The sequence below is a fragment of the Myripristis murdjan genome, chromosome 2 (genome assembly GCF_902150065.1).
Source record: "Myripristis murdjan chromosome 2, fMyrMur1.1, whole genome shotgun sequence".
NCBI lineage: Eukaryota > Metazoa > Chordata > Actinopteri > Holocentriformes > Holocentridae > Myripristis > Myripristis murdjan.
Window position 1 is genome coordinate 5,244,249 of NC_043981.1, and position 17,325 is coordinate 5,261,573.

A 17,325-nucleotide genomic window follows, 5' to 3' on the forward strand; every position below is an offset into this window, starting at 1 on the left:
CCTGAACGGCATGTGCTGAAAAGTCCACTGATGACAGTCCATGCACTGTTTTTTTTTCTTTTCTCTTCCCACTTCTTTCAATCCTTTTTCATTTTTTTCTTCAAATGAAATTTAATCTTCTCTCTCCCCATGTTTCCCTTATTGCTTTTCCTTCTTCAAATGGCTTGTGATTGATTAAAAACTAATTAACCCTTTTGAGGCTTCTGTTACTGCTTACCACTTCATCTTGTTGTAACACTGAAGATGAGACTATATGCTACTATTTGCTAAAATGGAGATTTTCATCTATGCTTGTTTTTGTTTGTTTGTTGTTTGTTTGTTTGTTTTTGGAATTAGTGGTTTTGTAAAAGAAAGTATTTGTAATTTGTATGCCTTAAACTGTTTTTTTGAGTAAAATATATAAAATCCAGGAATTTGATAAATAATCTTGGAAGATGAAAGAATATCAGGTCATTTTAAACTTGTGTCCCTTTACAGGAATATATGTATTTATAAATGTTTCATGCATGGATTGAATTAGATTATGGATTGCTCAAATTTTGCAATGGAAGTCACGTCTATTGTCTTCTTTTTCTGCACAAGAGAGGGCATTCAGTTTGGCTAGAGTCTCCCATCATCCCAGCCTGGAGTTTGCTAGAGTTTCTGAGTAATGCAAGTTTATTGTACAACCACAGGCGAGAGTGTTAATGTGCACCAAATCTGACATGACCATATTTCAGCTCGCTGGAAAATGTTTTTAAATGCACGTCATCCTGTTCTCCTGTCCACAGCAGCTCGCGTTTAGCCGCTCCATCGCCTCGATCTCCGAGTCTAGGGATCTGGATCTCTTCGCAGCTTTGATGAATCATTCAGAGGAGGATGCACTCTAGCTAATCTGAGTCATGTGTTTTAGCTGCGGGGTAGTGAGCTGCTCTCGTGTGCACTGGTGAAACAGCAGTGGGAAGCCAGTGCAGTGAATTAACACAACATACATGAGGCCTCCCAGCACACAGAGCCCTGATCCAAACAGGCAGCTCTGGAGAATGAGCTGTTTGCTGTGCTGTCTGGGGGACACAGCTGATCACAGATCTGATGATTCTTCCTGGATGCCTGTGAGCGTGATGCTGCTTTGTAAAAACACTGTTGTTTTGTGAATAACAACACATGCTGTGTTCTCCACTGAGAAATGCAAAGCCTTAGGACAGCGCTTTCTTGTAACATGTGCACACTGCAAAGGGAAGAAATTTGTATACATTTTTGAAGCTGACTTTTCTTCTTATAAATTTATGATTTTTATCCTGGAAATTCTGAGTTTTTTCCTGTGACTAATACCGCCATTTTTTTTTTTACTCTGTAAAATGGCCCTAATATGATGACATGTTAGTGGTAAATTTATGAGAAAAAACTCACAAATTTATGACAAAAAATTCTGAGATTATGAAGTTGCAAAATACCCAAGAAAAGACCTCAGATTTTTTAAAAATTTGTTTTTATGGTCAAGGAAGCACATCACTTCACTTTGCTGCATCCGGTTCTTGGTTCCTTGACCAAAAGAAAAACTATTTTTCCAAGGTTTGTTTTCCCTCATAAATTTGTGAGTCTTTTCTCTCATAAATTTTCTATTTTGTCATACTTTTTTTTTTTTTTTTGCAAATTTGTGACTTTATAATTTCAAAATGATATTTTTTTTTCTTGTACATTTGCCATTGTAATCTCAGATAATACACGAGTATTTTTTTTTTTATTTATTTAATTAATTTATTTATTTATTTATTTATTTTTACTTTAATCTCGGAAATTCTGCTTTTTTGCAATATTACCTGCCTCCTCCCCTGGCTTCATAATTTTTTTCCCCCTCTACAATGGCCCTAATACGCCATCGTATCCCTTCCCCTCCCCTGGCTCTAATTTTTGTTTTCTCCCTTACAACGGCCCTAATACAACCTGGTCCAAAAGTAACTGAACCCCCCATACATAGTGATAAAATAAATGCTTTGAGGACTCGGGCTCATCATCGCAAAAAGAGTTGGAGGAGGGGAGGCGCAGCTGCTGTCTGACTGATGACGCCTGATCAGCTGGAGCAGAATCTCCTTACCGGGGCTAGAAAGGCGCTTAGCAGGAGCTGAGCCGCGCACAGTGCACTCAGCTGACTGCAGCCCCGCACCAGGCTCTGCTCTCCGCACGGAGTTACCGGCTCTAACCCGCAGGACACGCCACGATCCAACCCGCAAGTACCGTGTTCAGGTGGATGGCCTCATGCGGCGGTGAGCGGCGACGGCCGGCTGTACAAACTGTGTAGGACCAAGCTTTTCTTCACAAGGTAAGAGTCTTCTCTGTCGCTGCAACCCCGAACTCCCAGCTGATTCATTAAAAGTTGGCCATTGCTCTGTGTTCGCAGTTCATTAGTACGGTAAAGGAAGGAAGAACAGACCTGAACAAGCAAGTCAGCTCACTTTTTTATGATTTATCATCAGTCCATATGTGTGCAAGTGTGAGGCACTTTCAAGGCACTTTCTCATTCAGCTGCTCTTTGCCTTTGCGTGCTGGGTTTCTTCAGCTTATTCAGCTGAGTTACCCAAAGTGTGTTCAGCAAACATTCATGCCCAGAAATGTTTTTGTGAGGCCAGCTTGATAGATAATGATTAGATAATGCCAAAACACACCTCTTGGACTCATTTCCGACTTTATCATTAGTTTAAATGCACGTTGCTGTGTTAACTCATTCTGATGCGAGTTGTGTCGCTCACCTTTGCTCATCACCTGTTGCTCATATGGAGTGCACATCTAATCCATTACAGCCTTTGCTCAGCATGAAGCTTTTATTTCCGCTTGCATACAAAATCATGTTATTTGGCTGCACTGAGCCCTCCCTCATGGAATTGTTGTCTTTGCTTTCTGATGTCTGGTTGCAGTAATGTAATAAAGCTAGCTTTTTTTTTGCCTTAAAAATATAAGAAAATACTTTATGTGATGCGGAGATTCAGCAAACAAGATGAAGAATTCATTTTAATATTTTATTCTGGTTTTAAACCTCATTCTTCTCCATCACACGGGCTGGTTTTGACTGTCGTTGGGAACAGACATATCAAAACTAGATGAAGGGTTCATTCCCAAAATGCTAAATTGGTTTTGGAGAAAAATACCTGAAGTAATTTACTTCCAATTTGGAGAGACGGATGGTTACGTCCTCTCAGCCCCGAGTGTCTGGTTGCACTGACCTGTTGCGACTGCTGTGACTGTTGCTGATGCAAAGACTTGAGCATCATGTACCGCAGAGATTGTAATATATCTCGTCAAACTAGTGTGCTTTGTCAGAGTCACATTTTCAGGAGCTGTTCTAGCTGACTTTTTTTTTTTTTGTCTATGGCTGTGTGTCTTAAAATAAAGGAGATGGAAACCCATCTAAATTCAAATAACCCACCTTTATACCCAGCTTTCATCAAGACAACAACAACAACAATCCTTAAAATGATCCTTAACACTCATTTAGCCATGCATAATGCATAATTCAAGAAAAAAAAAAGAAAAAATGGCCCAACAATCCAGTTTATTCCTTTTTAGGGGAAGAGTTTCGTCACTTATCTAGTGTGATAAGATCAGTTTATTAATCAGAAGAGGGGCCTTTCCCTGTAGTCCCTTTCCTGTTATAACACTGGTGTCAGCGTTATGTAACACGTCCAAGGCACTGTGCATCCCAATGGAAAATCAGAACACAATGAAGTGCATTTCCATTTCCTCGCATTGTGACGTGGCTGCATCACCTGTTTGATATCCAGGCAGCGCAGAAAGAGTCTTATCTTGTTTTGCTTCCTATAAGAAAATGTTATGCGGAATTGGACCTAATTTAATTAACTAAATGGTAAACACAAGACAGAGTAGGGGGGAAGACATCCTTTAAGTTGATGGGCAATTTGCAGAGTAATTCAATTCAATTTGTGTGAGTTTGAATCCAGCAGAGGAGGATGAATGCTTAAAGAAATTCTCCAGTGTTTTGGGCAAAATTCCCTCTTTCCGACTTCCCCAGACTGAGACAAGATGTTGGATACCGTTGTCGCCTCTGTACATCCAGTGGTTCAGTTGCTATGGTTTGCATTTCATGTTAGCTTAGCATAAAGACTTGAAGTCTATGGGAGTCATTAGCATAGCTCCATCAGAGTGACAAAACAAAGCTGTGTTATTTACACTGTGTTATGTGTATTACTGTATTATGTGTACATAGTCTTGTCTCAGTCTGGGGAAGTCGGAAAAAAGCAAATTTTGCTGTTTGGAGTATTAATTCACCCTTTCTCTGGCAATCATGCAGTGTTAAAGTGTGATGTAATGGTTTAAAAAAAATTGTTTGATTTGTTTAATGTTGACATTACATTGCATGATGCCATCTTCCTTGATTTTAGGCAAATTTCTTTTTTCGTGCACCAACTAATAGTGGGGATGATATCCTGAATTCATGAGGTGATACTGTAGTTGGTATTCCACATTTATTTGTTGTTTAACTCCACAGGAGAATAGAGACAAGCAATCAGTCTTCTCTGTGTCATCACCCCTAATTTCCACTATCACAGTGCGCCTATTTAATCTTAACCAGTGTGTTTTACTGTGGCCATTATCTTTGCATGTCTGTCCTTGACATGAGAGCGGCACATGTTTGTTAATTAGTAACATGGCGAAGAGAGTATGCATGATAATATAACTCTGCTGTTTTTTTGCTAATTATAAACCTTTCATGGTGTCAGTGTGTGTGTGTGTGTGTATGTGTGTGTGTGTGCCATGGGTGCACACACACACACAGACGTGGTCGATTGGATTTGCAAGCAGCAGTACATGTGACTCCCTGTAGATTCAATGCTCCTGTCTGTTCATATTTGTGTTTAGTGTGTGTGTGTGTGTGTGTGTGTGGTGCCTGCGGGGCTCTGATTGCTATGTGAGCGGTGATGGGTGGAAGCATTGACTGACTCTCAACAACTGGGGCTCTAAAGCGGCGTCCGTTCTCAAGATAAGCCTTATCGCTCCTGGATCTGCCGGGACAGATGAAGTTGCAGCCACAAAGTCCAAGACACTTTGCTCTGTTGTTCTACCTGCTGCTGCTGCCACGTGAAAAACTGGCGTAACCATCTCGGCTTTTCAGCAAAACAACCCTGAATTTGTAATGGGATTAGACGCCGGCAGCAACGGGGGAGTCACACTGAGCCTTCAGGGTGAAAAACACTCCAACTGTAAACCGCTTTCCTGTGCTTTTATGAAGCCATATTTGACGTTTTCCTTGTCTTTTTAAAGTCATAACGAACTGACAAAATGACTTTATCAATGGTGATGTCATGCAGTAGGTGTCAACAACCAATAAAAATGTCACATTTTTGAACAATCACTCCCCTCCCATCAAATCAAACGGCCTTTCTCTTAATTCTTAATTTCAATTTCAGTTTCAATTTCACTGTGTTTTACTGGCACAAAAGTTCAGTGTTGCCAAAACATCACTTTAAAAATCTCCTATTGGTTTACACTTTAGAATGATGTCTCTGTGTGTGTAAGCCCCGCCCCCAACATTCTGTGTCAACAGGAAATACATCAAATTTAAAAAGTAAGATGCTCTTAAAATGCTGTTTCATTGCGTCTTTAAAGTAAATATTCAAACAAACACTTTCTAAATATGTCAAATTCCTCCCAGTAAAGACAACGACATCACTTTTCAGCGTAACTGTGTCAAATCTAGGATTCATTTCCATTTACTATACAAGCACATGGCTTGCAGAAGCATCTCACTTTGCTCTGTTGGCTTGACTGGGTTTTGACTGACAGGAGGCGGGTCATAATGCGATCACAGCTATTGGTTGGAGGATTTACATTTGAGAGAAAATGAAAATTGGACATTATTGATCTGGAAATGTCCTCAGTCTACAGCGGAAAATGTAATGGAGCAAAAACTCAAAATTTGCTGAAATGGTTTCTTTAAGTGAAATTCTCTGTTTTGTATTATGCTTTATGCTTGCTTAGGCCTGCCGATGGCAATTAGCTCTTTAGCATCTTAATTTTTAAAGCTCTTATGTTAAGTTAAGCCCGGCCAGTCGGTGTCAGAGCATACCACCACTTTGTTATGAGCTTATCTTAAGGACATCATTTTCAAATGAGCAGCGCTGAAGGTTAAGGCTGTAATGATAGCTGATGAGATGTTATCCTGTGAAGTAGGTCGGTGGGTCAATCAGGAATAAGTGGGTATGCCAGGGATACGCAGTCTCCGGTGATAAACCAAACAGCCCCCTGAAAGCCAATCAGATACCAGAGGATATGCTCACTAAGTGACTGCAAATGAACTAATGAGCTGTCATGGACTGTGCTGCCATGCTGTGATGTTTCTAGTTACACAGGGGGGGTACATACACAATCCTGATATCGATGGCATATAATTATTAAAAAAATATTAAAAGGAGAAGAAGCGGAGATTTAATTCCTGCTGTTGTGGACAACACCTAGACCTCAAAGAAATGCTTTTACTGCTAATTAAAAGGAGAAGAAGCGGAGATTTAATTCCTGCTGTTGTGGACAACACCTAGACCTCAAAGAAATGCTTTTACTGCTAATGGGCTGTTTATCCAGTGGCCCCTGGCCCCCTCATTTTCCAAAATTGGCTCCTGGCTTGAACTTTTTCAGTATCCCTGGGGTGTACTGTCCATATGCTTTAGTGGCCATTTGGCAGATAGATGGATGTGGCAAATTGCCAGAAAAAAGATGTGGCTACTCCATATATACAGTATTAACCCCCAGCAAGGGTGGCAAATAAGCACCCACCCCCTGCTAATTTTTGTTTTATTCCACCAGACTCAGTGGCAGGTTATAGGAAACAGAGTGCGAACAGACACACTTCACATGTTATTTACACTTTTTTTCAGGGTTTGCATTAAATGTGTGCACAGGGATTGTTAACTGGCAGTTGTGAGGGAAATGCAGTCGTATTCCTCGAATAGCAAAGACAAATCCAGATTTCTGTGCAGCGTTTGAGTGTTTGAAATTGTTCTGCAAGGGACTGGAGGAAACACTATAATTTGCTGCATTTCAAATAGCATTTTTGTGCTCTTGGTTGACTTTGCTCTGGCAGCTTTTTTCTTGTTTTTAATTCTCTCTCAGTCGTCATGCCGCAGCGTAATTAAATCAGCCCGGTGATAAAACTCGTGAATGAATGAAACGAACTGAATGTCATCAAGATACCTAAGCGTCTTTGTTGCATTTCCCAATGCCAAATTCCTGTTCTTCCTGTGCAGTGTTTGTGTTCTGGTGCATGTGATGCATGCCTTTGTTATTAAAGGTCAAAGACGGGCCTCAGGGAACAGCGCTATTGATGAAGCAATAACCGCCTCACTCAATAATTAATTCTTATCGGCTATTTTAAATGTCTTTTAAATGTCTGCTCTTCTGTGGTCTAGCTGTTTTCTCCCTCTCTGTCACTGTTTGGCATCCAGATTCCTTCTGGGAAATGGACAAACGTGTAAGCGGGCAGATATGCAGAGATCTTGTTTTCTGTTTTATGAGACTATTTCTAAATCCCCAGCAGAGACTAAAATAACTGCCCTATGTAGCTTTTTCTTTTTGGATGGAATAACTCATTCATTCCATTGAAAAGAGTGGCCTTGTTCCCAAATGAAAAGCAATATTTCACTTTCTGAGACATTCACTCGCTGATTCAGCGCCCACGCATCCACTCCTGTTCAGGAACTGTCTTCACGTCTGTGGCTCTGCTGCCAGCATGCAGGACATTCTCACCACTAAGAACAATTTTCATCAGCAAAAGTAACTCATATCAAGTTTGTTACGCATTATGCAGCGCCTCAGAAAGTTACCAGACAGTCTGGCAGGCGAGCTTTATCACTATATCATAGAATATGTTGGTACTTTATTAATCCCTGAGAGGAAATTGCATAGTTATCGCAGCAAATGTACATTCACACACAGATGAGCAATAGCTTCAAGGAAATATGATAACCTACATAATAAAACACTACATGTGTCAAGAAGAAATTGTTGTGTATGTGATAAAAAAGTGTTTAGAAATGAGATGGTGAGAGGATAAAATGATTAAAAAAAAAAGGTCATATAGCATTTTATTTGTCGCCATCCATCAGGTGTCATTCACTAAGGAGTGTTTTAAATCCTTCTGGATGACCGCATCAGCGTAAGTCAGGGTTCCCACGCGTCATGGAAAACTTGGAAATTTGTAGCCTAGATTTCCAGTCATGGAAAACACCTGGAAATTTTGAAAACAGATTAAATGTCCTGGAGAAATTAGCAAGATCCTGTAAAATTAGAACAATGGAGTGAGATTACATATTCAAATGTTTTGCTTAGGCATACCGTAGTCATAGGTGTGGCGGGGGAAAAAAACGCAAAACAGACCTTTTGATCAACATGCCATTGACAACACGTTTGCACATTGTTGGTGTGTTATGATCTGTGGTACAGACAGAGCAGAAATCACACCATCATCATTTTAATCACTTTCTCAGTGAAAATTAAAATTAGAATGCAAGAATGATCGTTACTACTGAAATTGTGAATCATATCAAAATTGCAACATTTGTAGAATTAATTGCAAAACGATTTTTTTTTTTTCATATCGTTCAGCCCTTTATGACGTCCTTGAGCATGTCCCTGAAAAATCCTGGAAAATCATTTCCTTAAAAGAGTGGGACGCCTGTGAAATGAAATGAAATTCCCATTAGCTCACTGGGCAAAGTCTCCCCACCTTTCCTCCCTTTCCATACAGTCCCAACACGACACACAGCAGTAATCTCCGGCTTTATGTTGCACAAAGAGCGAGTGAGATTAAAATAGGTCAGCATAAAGCCCTGGCTCGCTTTGACGCCACTGAAGTCCAAACCTAGCCACTTCACCTGACACACACACACACACACACACACACACACACACACACACACACTAAGGTTGAAAATATTCCTAATCCCCCTTAATGTCTGGCCTTTCCTCTGTGTGTCCATACAGTCTGGCAACGCAGATACAAGCCCTTACCGATTCACTTCTAATACACACCTAGTTTGAAAAAACAGTGCAGACCTGCTGACGTACAGTACACATTTAATTAGTTTAATAAATTAAGTTAAATGGACCACATTTGACCTAATTTGATCTCTGGTGCCTTGCTTTGGTCTAATCTGTGTTAATCTGCCCTGTGCAGACTGCTGCGTGATAAGCTGCTGTGCTTCAAAGAAACTGAGCCACTGACCAGCAGCCTGTTGCATGTTTTACACTTTCTCTGCACCAGACCACCGGTTCCACAACAGTGCAAGCTATCAGAAAACGTCAGGGTGTGTTACGACACACACCGCCGAACCTCAGCAGACCCACAAATCTGGTTTCCCATAATGAATTCCCAATGTATGAATGTTTGTCCCATTTGTTTTACATGGCAACAAACCATTTTGCAAATCATGTGTGATAAAGACAAGTTTAAGACAGATCATCAAAATCCCTTGATTTTCACCTTTTTGGTTGAAACACCCTCCTAATAATCTTCTGTTTCTATGGACGACTTCAGTACGGTGGAATACAGGTGTGAAGAAAGTCTGGACCTGAGCTTGCTTTGGGAAAAGATAAGCAGAAACATGAAATATATACATTTTGTAGATATTACCTCCACATCATTTGCTCAGTGGTTTGTTGTAATGTAAGATGTGGGTAAATTGTAGTAAATGGGTCTGGTGTGGTCCTTTGTAATATACTGAGTCCATGTTTCTCGTAACATCTCACAAGCTTCTGGTTTACATATCCAGGGAGCGATTCTGCTTTTGAAACGGAAAAGATCTCTAGTTGTGGTAGATCCTCTCTGAGGCCCAGTGGATTTTCCTGTTGGAATCTTACTTCTGAAATCGCCGGCTTGCTGGAAGTGACATATCCTCTTTGTCACTTCATGAGTTACCCCAGTCCGAAGGCCGGCCCGGGACAAACTTTGCTAAAGTTCTGTGCCTGCAGGCGAACAGTTAAGTTAAACCAACTGCGTTTTTTTTTTTTTTTTTTTTTTTTTTTTAAATCAGAACAGCAAGCCGTGGAGCTTTGCAGCAGAGGTGAAGAGTGCTGGAAACAACAACACAACTGGTATTGGTTTACATAAGTACATCTCCAAAAAAGTCTCCGCGAGCCACACATTGTTGTTTTAGGGATTGTTAACAGGCTCTGAAACAGCGTAGTGATGAGAGGCTCCTAGGGGAAACACAAGCTATGACACACAGTAACCTGCAATAATCTGTTCCAGTCTTCTAGCTTAGTGCCGCTGCTCTAACACAGCTGCTGCAAGCGGCTTGGGAATGCTGATCAAGACTAAGAGAATAGGGAGATAAAATGTGTACAGAACACATGGGAACATGGGAAATTACTGTATGTGAGAGCATTTACGTTGTGGATGAAGACTCTCTGGAGTGCCGGAAGCAGAAAAAGGCACACGGGAGCTTAAGGGCTTAAGAGAGCGTTTGGACATGGGGAGGGACAAGACAACGTACACGCAGCAGCAGCAGCATCCCAACACAACACACAACAATAATCCCCGGCTTTATGTTGCACAAAGAGGGAGGGAGATTAAAACAGGTTAACATGAAGCTTTGGCTCGCTTGGAGGGCATCACACAGCGCAGAAGCATGACAAAGCACAAAAGCACACACAATGCACAGCTGGAGCCAACACAACGGGACACCCGAAAAATGATGAAAGATACAATATGATTATCAGATCAACTCCACACCGGCTCATGGACTCGTCTGAGTTATAGAGCGGGGCAGCTGAGGTCCAAATGCAGCCTCTTCACCTGACCCAGACACACACCACGCAAACACACACGCACACACACATACTCCTTATGGTCGGACAGATTCATAATCCCCCTTAACGTCTGCCGTCCTTTGCTCTTTTCTCCAAAGTGACGGCCCATCCCTGCAGAAAGCTAACAGCTGCGACCGCTTTGTATGTTTTAAAAGGTCAAAGAGCACGACTGCGGCTCTCAGTGTTTATATCGAACCAGAATTTTGCCCTTAAATGCAACTGAAGATCATTGCGGTCGATTATGTCCGCGGGAGATGAAAAATGTATTATTTTCTGTCCAACTCTCGCAGTTCCTGCTGTTTTGGTTTACATGGTGGCGCTAAGACTAAGTCGAGGCGCTTCTTATAAATTACAAGACGTCAGGATACTAGCCAATAACTCAACTGCTGGTAAGACACTGAAAAAAATCAATATGTGAAAATCATATTGATAATGAAATAAAGCAAGAATTCTGTTCACTTATTTTGAAACTTTTTTTTTTCTAGTAAAATCAAGTGAAATGATCTAAACCACTGGCAGATTTTTTTATAATCTCAAGATTTAACAGTACATTACATAATTTCTCATTTGAAAAAAGTCTTTGTTTCTTTTTCCTTTTTTTTCCCCAGTGTAACCAATTCTGACTTTAAAGCGGGACCTTCGTGACTGTTCTCAATACATGAACAGACATTCCTCGTATTGCTTGACAGATTATCTTCTTTCTTGTTATCCTTAGGCGTCTTATCTTCTCCTCTTGATCCCTGTCCCATCTAATTGTTCTGGGTGATAAGTGACATAGGCTTTACCTTTGGCCCATTGTGCTGCATAGATGCCAGGTGGCATCCATGGCACCTCATGCTGTTTGTGCTGTAGTGGTGGCAAATCAAAAAAAAAAATTCACAGAAATCACATAGTAAAAAATATTCAAGATGAACTGCATATAATAGATGTAAAAACAGGGTAAAACTAACACACTGTTGTTTGTTATCCTTTTAGTGTTTCTAAGAGTGAGATTAGTGTTTAGTAATTGATAGGAATGAGATAATCAGCTGTAACTGACTTACACAGCTGATTCCCTTAACAGCCAGAGCCTATTAATGCACAAGTATCCACAATGCTGTTAACACAAATAATTCACTGCATCACATTTTAAACATTTCTTATATTTGCTGGTTACTGATGATCATGCTCTACAAATTCAATATGGTCAAAATGTGATTGATGGTTGCGGCCAAGCAGTTAAATCATTTCAGCTGTGGGTTTTTTGATTAAGTTAATCTGCGCTGAGCAAACCATCCGCTGGAAGAGCTTCTGACCTCTTAATTTTCTTTATGTTTTCTTGGAAAGTGGCGAATGTCATTGCATCATAAACACACCATGCATGCACGCGCACACACACAGACACACACACACACACACACACACACACCAAAGCTATACTCCAGCAAAGCAGGGGCCTAAAAATGGACTTGATCAGCCCAGATGTGTTTTTTCTACCACTGTCAAATAAGATAAGATTCAAACACAAATTGATAAATTGCTAAAGTAACAGAAAAAAGCAGGGGGGGGGGGGGGGGGGGGGGGGGGGGGGGTGGGGGGGGGGGTTAGTGACTGGAACTTGGGATTTCTTTATGGTAAACTCAAAGTGCTGACTGCTCTTGGGATATTGATAAATATTCAAGAAAAAGTAAATGAGGAAGAAAAAAAAAATAGTGTTGAATCTACACATGTTGGGATGTTTTTGTTCCTAAACAGAATAAGTCATGAAGTGAGCTTTAAAAGCCAGAGGTGCTGATGATGTAATCCGTCATTGGTGCTGATATCATATGATCACTTGATGATGTGGTAGACAAGCGGGCTATATGAATATAAGTTGATGCCCCATGAAACCACCTTCAACTACATTAGTCTCCCACCCTGCTGCCTCATTAAAAGACAACTTGTCTTTATATCATCCTCCAAAATGGATTTTTCACAGCAAAGCAAATTAACGTCCAGGCTGTAACATCACCGAAAAGGACACTGCAAGTCATCAGGGACAATTCATGCAACTGCAGCTTTTGCGCATATAAGTTTTCCTTGTTTGGTCTGTGTGTGTATGTGTGTGTGTGTGTGTGAGCGGGGGTGTTGTCTGGTATGAATGCATCCTCTCAAAGCGCTCCATAAGATACATAAACTTTAAAACGGCTTTAGAAGTCACATGGATAACTCAGGGAACTGAATGAAGCCTGAGTGTTATATAAGCAGCTGGAGGGGAAAACCCAGTCCAAGTCTCACACATGTGACTCCTCAGACCAAGAAGAAGCCATTCCCCGCAGACCATCTCTCTCTCTATGCTGTATTAAAAACCCCCGTGGGACTTGAAAACTAAAAAAAATAGAAAAAGAAAGAAAAATAGTGGAAAGTCCACTTGTGTCTATTCATATTCCCAAAACACAGTAAAGGCTTTAGACACAGCTGGTTTGTGGTTGGGTAAAGATGGAGCTCAAAGGGTTTCATTCAGCAACAACCGCAACACAGTGTGGGAAAAACTCCTATCTGTTGATTATCTTTACTTCATACTTGCAAAATGCTAATTATAATGTTACGCGACTATTCACCACTAATGTTACCATGACTACATATCTTTTGACTGCAGTGGCTGGGTTCGTCATTGCTGTGCGGCTGGGTTTGGAGCTTTATTTGAAATTCGAGTGGAGATCCCAAGGTTTCCAAAGATACCAAAAACAGTTAGGTCCATAAGTATTTGGACAGTGACACCATAATTCTAATTACAGCCAGTTTTATACATTGTCAGCCCATTTTCAGAGGTTCAAATGTAATTGGATAAACAATACATAACATACATAACTGCAATTATAAGGATTATATTCAGTATTTAGAGGAAAATCCTTTGCAGTCTGTGACTGCCTGAAGACCACATTCTGAGTTTCCTCCCTTGAGCTGCTCTGCCAAGCCTTTACTGCAGCTCCTTCAGCTGCTGCTGGTTTGTGGGTCTTTCTGCCCTCAGTTTGGTCTCTCAGGCAGGTGAAAAGCAGGTCAGCTGGGTTGAGGTCTGGGGACTAACTTATCCATTGAAGAATATTCCACTTCTTTGCTTTCAGTAACTCTTGGGTCGCTTTCACAGTGTGTTTTTGGTCATTGTCCATCTGCACTGTGAAGTGTCATTCTATAAGTTTTGTGGCATTTGGCTGAATCTGAGCAGACAGAACCCCATAAACATCAGAATTCATCCTGCTTCTTCCATCAGCAGTCACATCATCAATAAACACCAGTGACCCGGTTCCACTGGCAGCCACACATGCTCATGCCATAACTCTGCCTCCACCATGCTGGACAGATGATGTGCTCTGCTTTGGGTCATGAGCTGCTCCTTTTATTCTCCACACTCTTTTCCCATCATTCAAAGTCTAATCTCGCGACACCGGTGGTTTGCACCTTGCTGTTTACTCTCTGTTTATTTTCTCACAAGCATCTCTTGTCTGTAGATGTGGACAGTGATACGCCTACTTCCTCCAGAGTGTTTCTGACTTCCCTAGATGTTGTGAATGGATTTTGCTTTCCTTTTCAATCCTAATGATGGCCTCCTTCACCTGCACAGACACCTCTCCTCTTTGGATCACATGTTGAGGGTTCTGATAAACAGCTACCAAATGCAAACACTTGGAATGAACTCCAGACCTTTTTCTTTTCTTAATTTGTCATGGAGCAACGAGGGAATAGGCCATGACAATTTGTATTTTCCATTACAGCTGTAATTCCTAAAGGGTTAATGCCATTTTTTTTTCCATCCCCTTACATTAAAGCTGGAAGTCTTCACTTCAATCATGTCCTGATTACTCCATTTCAAATCCACTGTGGTGATGTCCAAGGGCAAAATTAGGAATGTAAATGGAAAATGTGTATAAAATTATGCACAAGACATGTAGATATTTCCTGTTTGATGTGAGGCTACAGCTATAAAATTAATGAATATGTCACTCAATATAATGTGGTGTAGCTTCAGTTACGCTGTAATCAGCAGATACACAACATGGATGTGACCTTGTTGTACAACACGGACAAAAATGGTTTTTCTGACTTTGAAGCCACCATTTCAGAACCCTATTAATCCTGAGTAAAAGCAATAAATCATTCATATATTTTGACATGACAAGTAAAATAATTGCATGTTTACTTTAAACACAGTTTAAACACATTATGTATTTAACAATATGACAATTACATTCAAATGTGCCAAACAAGTCCTCCTCGCCTCACGGCCGGCCAAACTTACTGAAAAAGGGGGTGTGGCTCTACTGCAGTCCACTTTAGATGATGTGGAACACTGTGATTGGCTTATAGACATACACACAAATAACTTTGTGCATTTGGGTGGCACCAGACGACAGTTATCAGAGATCTAGACGTGCTTGAATGGTCAAGGGGATCTGAGGGAAATTTAAGGGGAAATCAGAGGTTTATGGAAACACAAACAACTTTAAATCTTTTGCTACTTTACTACTTTCATTATGTTAGTACTCCTGTGTAAGCTGAACAGACTCAAGTGTCCTTGGGCATTTCAGGATGGCACTTTCTTGTTATTACTGAAGAACGAGTCGTCATCCTCACTTAGAATGGTAGAGAGCAGGGCACAAAATGTACAAGACCTTTCATAAGCTTTCCTGCAAAAACATGATTATGTGTAATTTACTACTGTTTCCATCTGTAAGTACTTTAGATACCAATCAATATACTCTTAAAATGTCATACTGTACATAATGCCCGTATAATTGAAAAGCAGCATGAGTCGAAGGTTTAAAGAAAAGACATTCTGACAAAGGACAGCTTCTGCCAGTTTGACACTGCTCACTATGATGACATGTAAATTATGGATTTACATCTTAATTAAAGACTTATGTCATTAAAAAATGTGATAAAGTGGGTTTAGGTGACTTCACTCTGCACCACATCCCTGATTTTAATAGCAACTCAAATGAAACCATGTTTTCAGCACTGAGACAGCCCCGGATTTATTTTGCTGAAGCTTGACATCATGGAAAAAAGGTTCAAGGCTAAAGAACAGGTAGACTGGCATGCAGGCTAGTTCTAACAAATGTGAGGCTGAAGTGTACCGTGGAACAAAATTTTAAAAAGGCATACCTTTTAAAAATATTCAAAGGATTTGTTGACAAGCATAGCGTCAGTCTCAAACATAAGTTACATAAAGCAAATTCTCCTGCCACACTAGAATATGAATCATCCTCTTCAAGCTCCAAAGTGCATCATTTTGTCCAAAAAATAAATAGCAAAGGATTTGTTCAGTGGGACCTACTGAGCCTGTTTGTCAGCCTGGTGTTATTTTGGTCCTGAATCTTGATAACTTCCACTTCATTACCTGTCATGTGGCACATCTTGATCAAATTGCCGTCTGCGAGCTGCAAAGACGTGAGGGAAGCTGAGTTCTGCAGCTGCAGAATGTGATCCAAGATTCAATTACAAGTGGGAGCACGAGTAGCATGCTGATGAATTAGCTGTGAGGCATATGTGCCAGATGATTACAAAAATAGCACTTGAGGCCTTGGCATCTTTCATTAACGTGTTGGAGTGTATATTGTATATTGGCAGCATATATGTGTTGTCTCTGGATGCAGCTCCTCCATCTGACTTTATCTCTGATTGTGATTGGAAAAAGCGTTCAAGTAGTACTTTGCAATGCTGTTGTATTGCAAAAGGCAGCTGTGACATTTGTTTTCCATAGTGGCAGTTCACATAATGACAGGTAACAAAATCCAATCCCTGTCAAATAACCTCTATTATTTTTCAATGAGTCATTCAATGTATATAGTGTCAGAAATAATGCCAAATACTAACTGGAAGTGGTCAGAGCCCCAAGTGATGTCTTCACATTGCTTCCTTAATATAACCAGCAGTAAATAAACCCTCAAGTATAAATTTTCTGATCATATGGATGGAGAAAAGACAGGCAGTCTTAGCATTGTGGTGATGTTAGTGAAGCAGGAATCAGTGTGTGTGTGATGTTTCTACTTGCATGAGCGGTGCAGCAAACAGAAGTGTCATCAAATAAAATTATATATCTGCTTGATGCTGACATTCCCATCAATTGTCAGGCTTATTTCGAAAGGTTTCACGTCTGATTGCCGCAGCCAATCGTAATGCGGCAACTCATGTGCTTCATCTGTTGCCATGATGGCAGGTTCCACACCGTGTATACTAGCTGATCAATTCTGTCTGTTCCCCTACTGCTTGAGATAAGGAGTAAATTCCCATTGAAAAGGCTGCTGATGATCCAGAGACTGACAGGAGATCGATACGTCCACTGTATGCAGCTTAACGGGACGCAGCAGCTGCTTCTCAGGCTGCTGGGCAGTGCACACATGTCAGTGCACAAATCAGACAAGGAAACATGCAACACGACCTGGTTGTGCAAACAGAGGACAAAGGTAAAAAAGAGGACCAAATCTGTGAGGGAAGCATGATTGCAGAATTTTGACTTTGACGTACAAGAAACCTCACATGCTCTCTTAAAGCCAGCATTTTTGTTTTTTGGGG

General features: G+C 40.7%; 1 protein-coding gene across 1 annotated transcript in view; it reads left to right on the forward strand.

Annotated features, from left to right (window-relative positions):
• Nucleotides 1-2,130: 2,130 nt before the first annotated feature.
• Nucleotides 2,131-17,325, forward strand: part of crfa4 (cytokine receptor family, class I receptor 4) — a 49,339-nt gene continuing 34,144 nt past the window's right edge. Inside the window, exon 1 of the mRNA XM_030071696.1 lies at nt 2,131-2,299. The gene's annotated coding sequence lies outside the window, so the exon portion shown is untranslated. The remainder of the gene's footprint in view (nt 2,300-17,325) is intronic.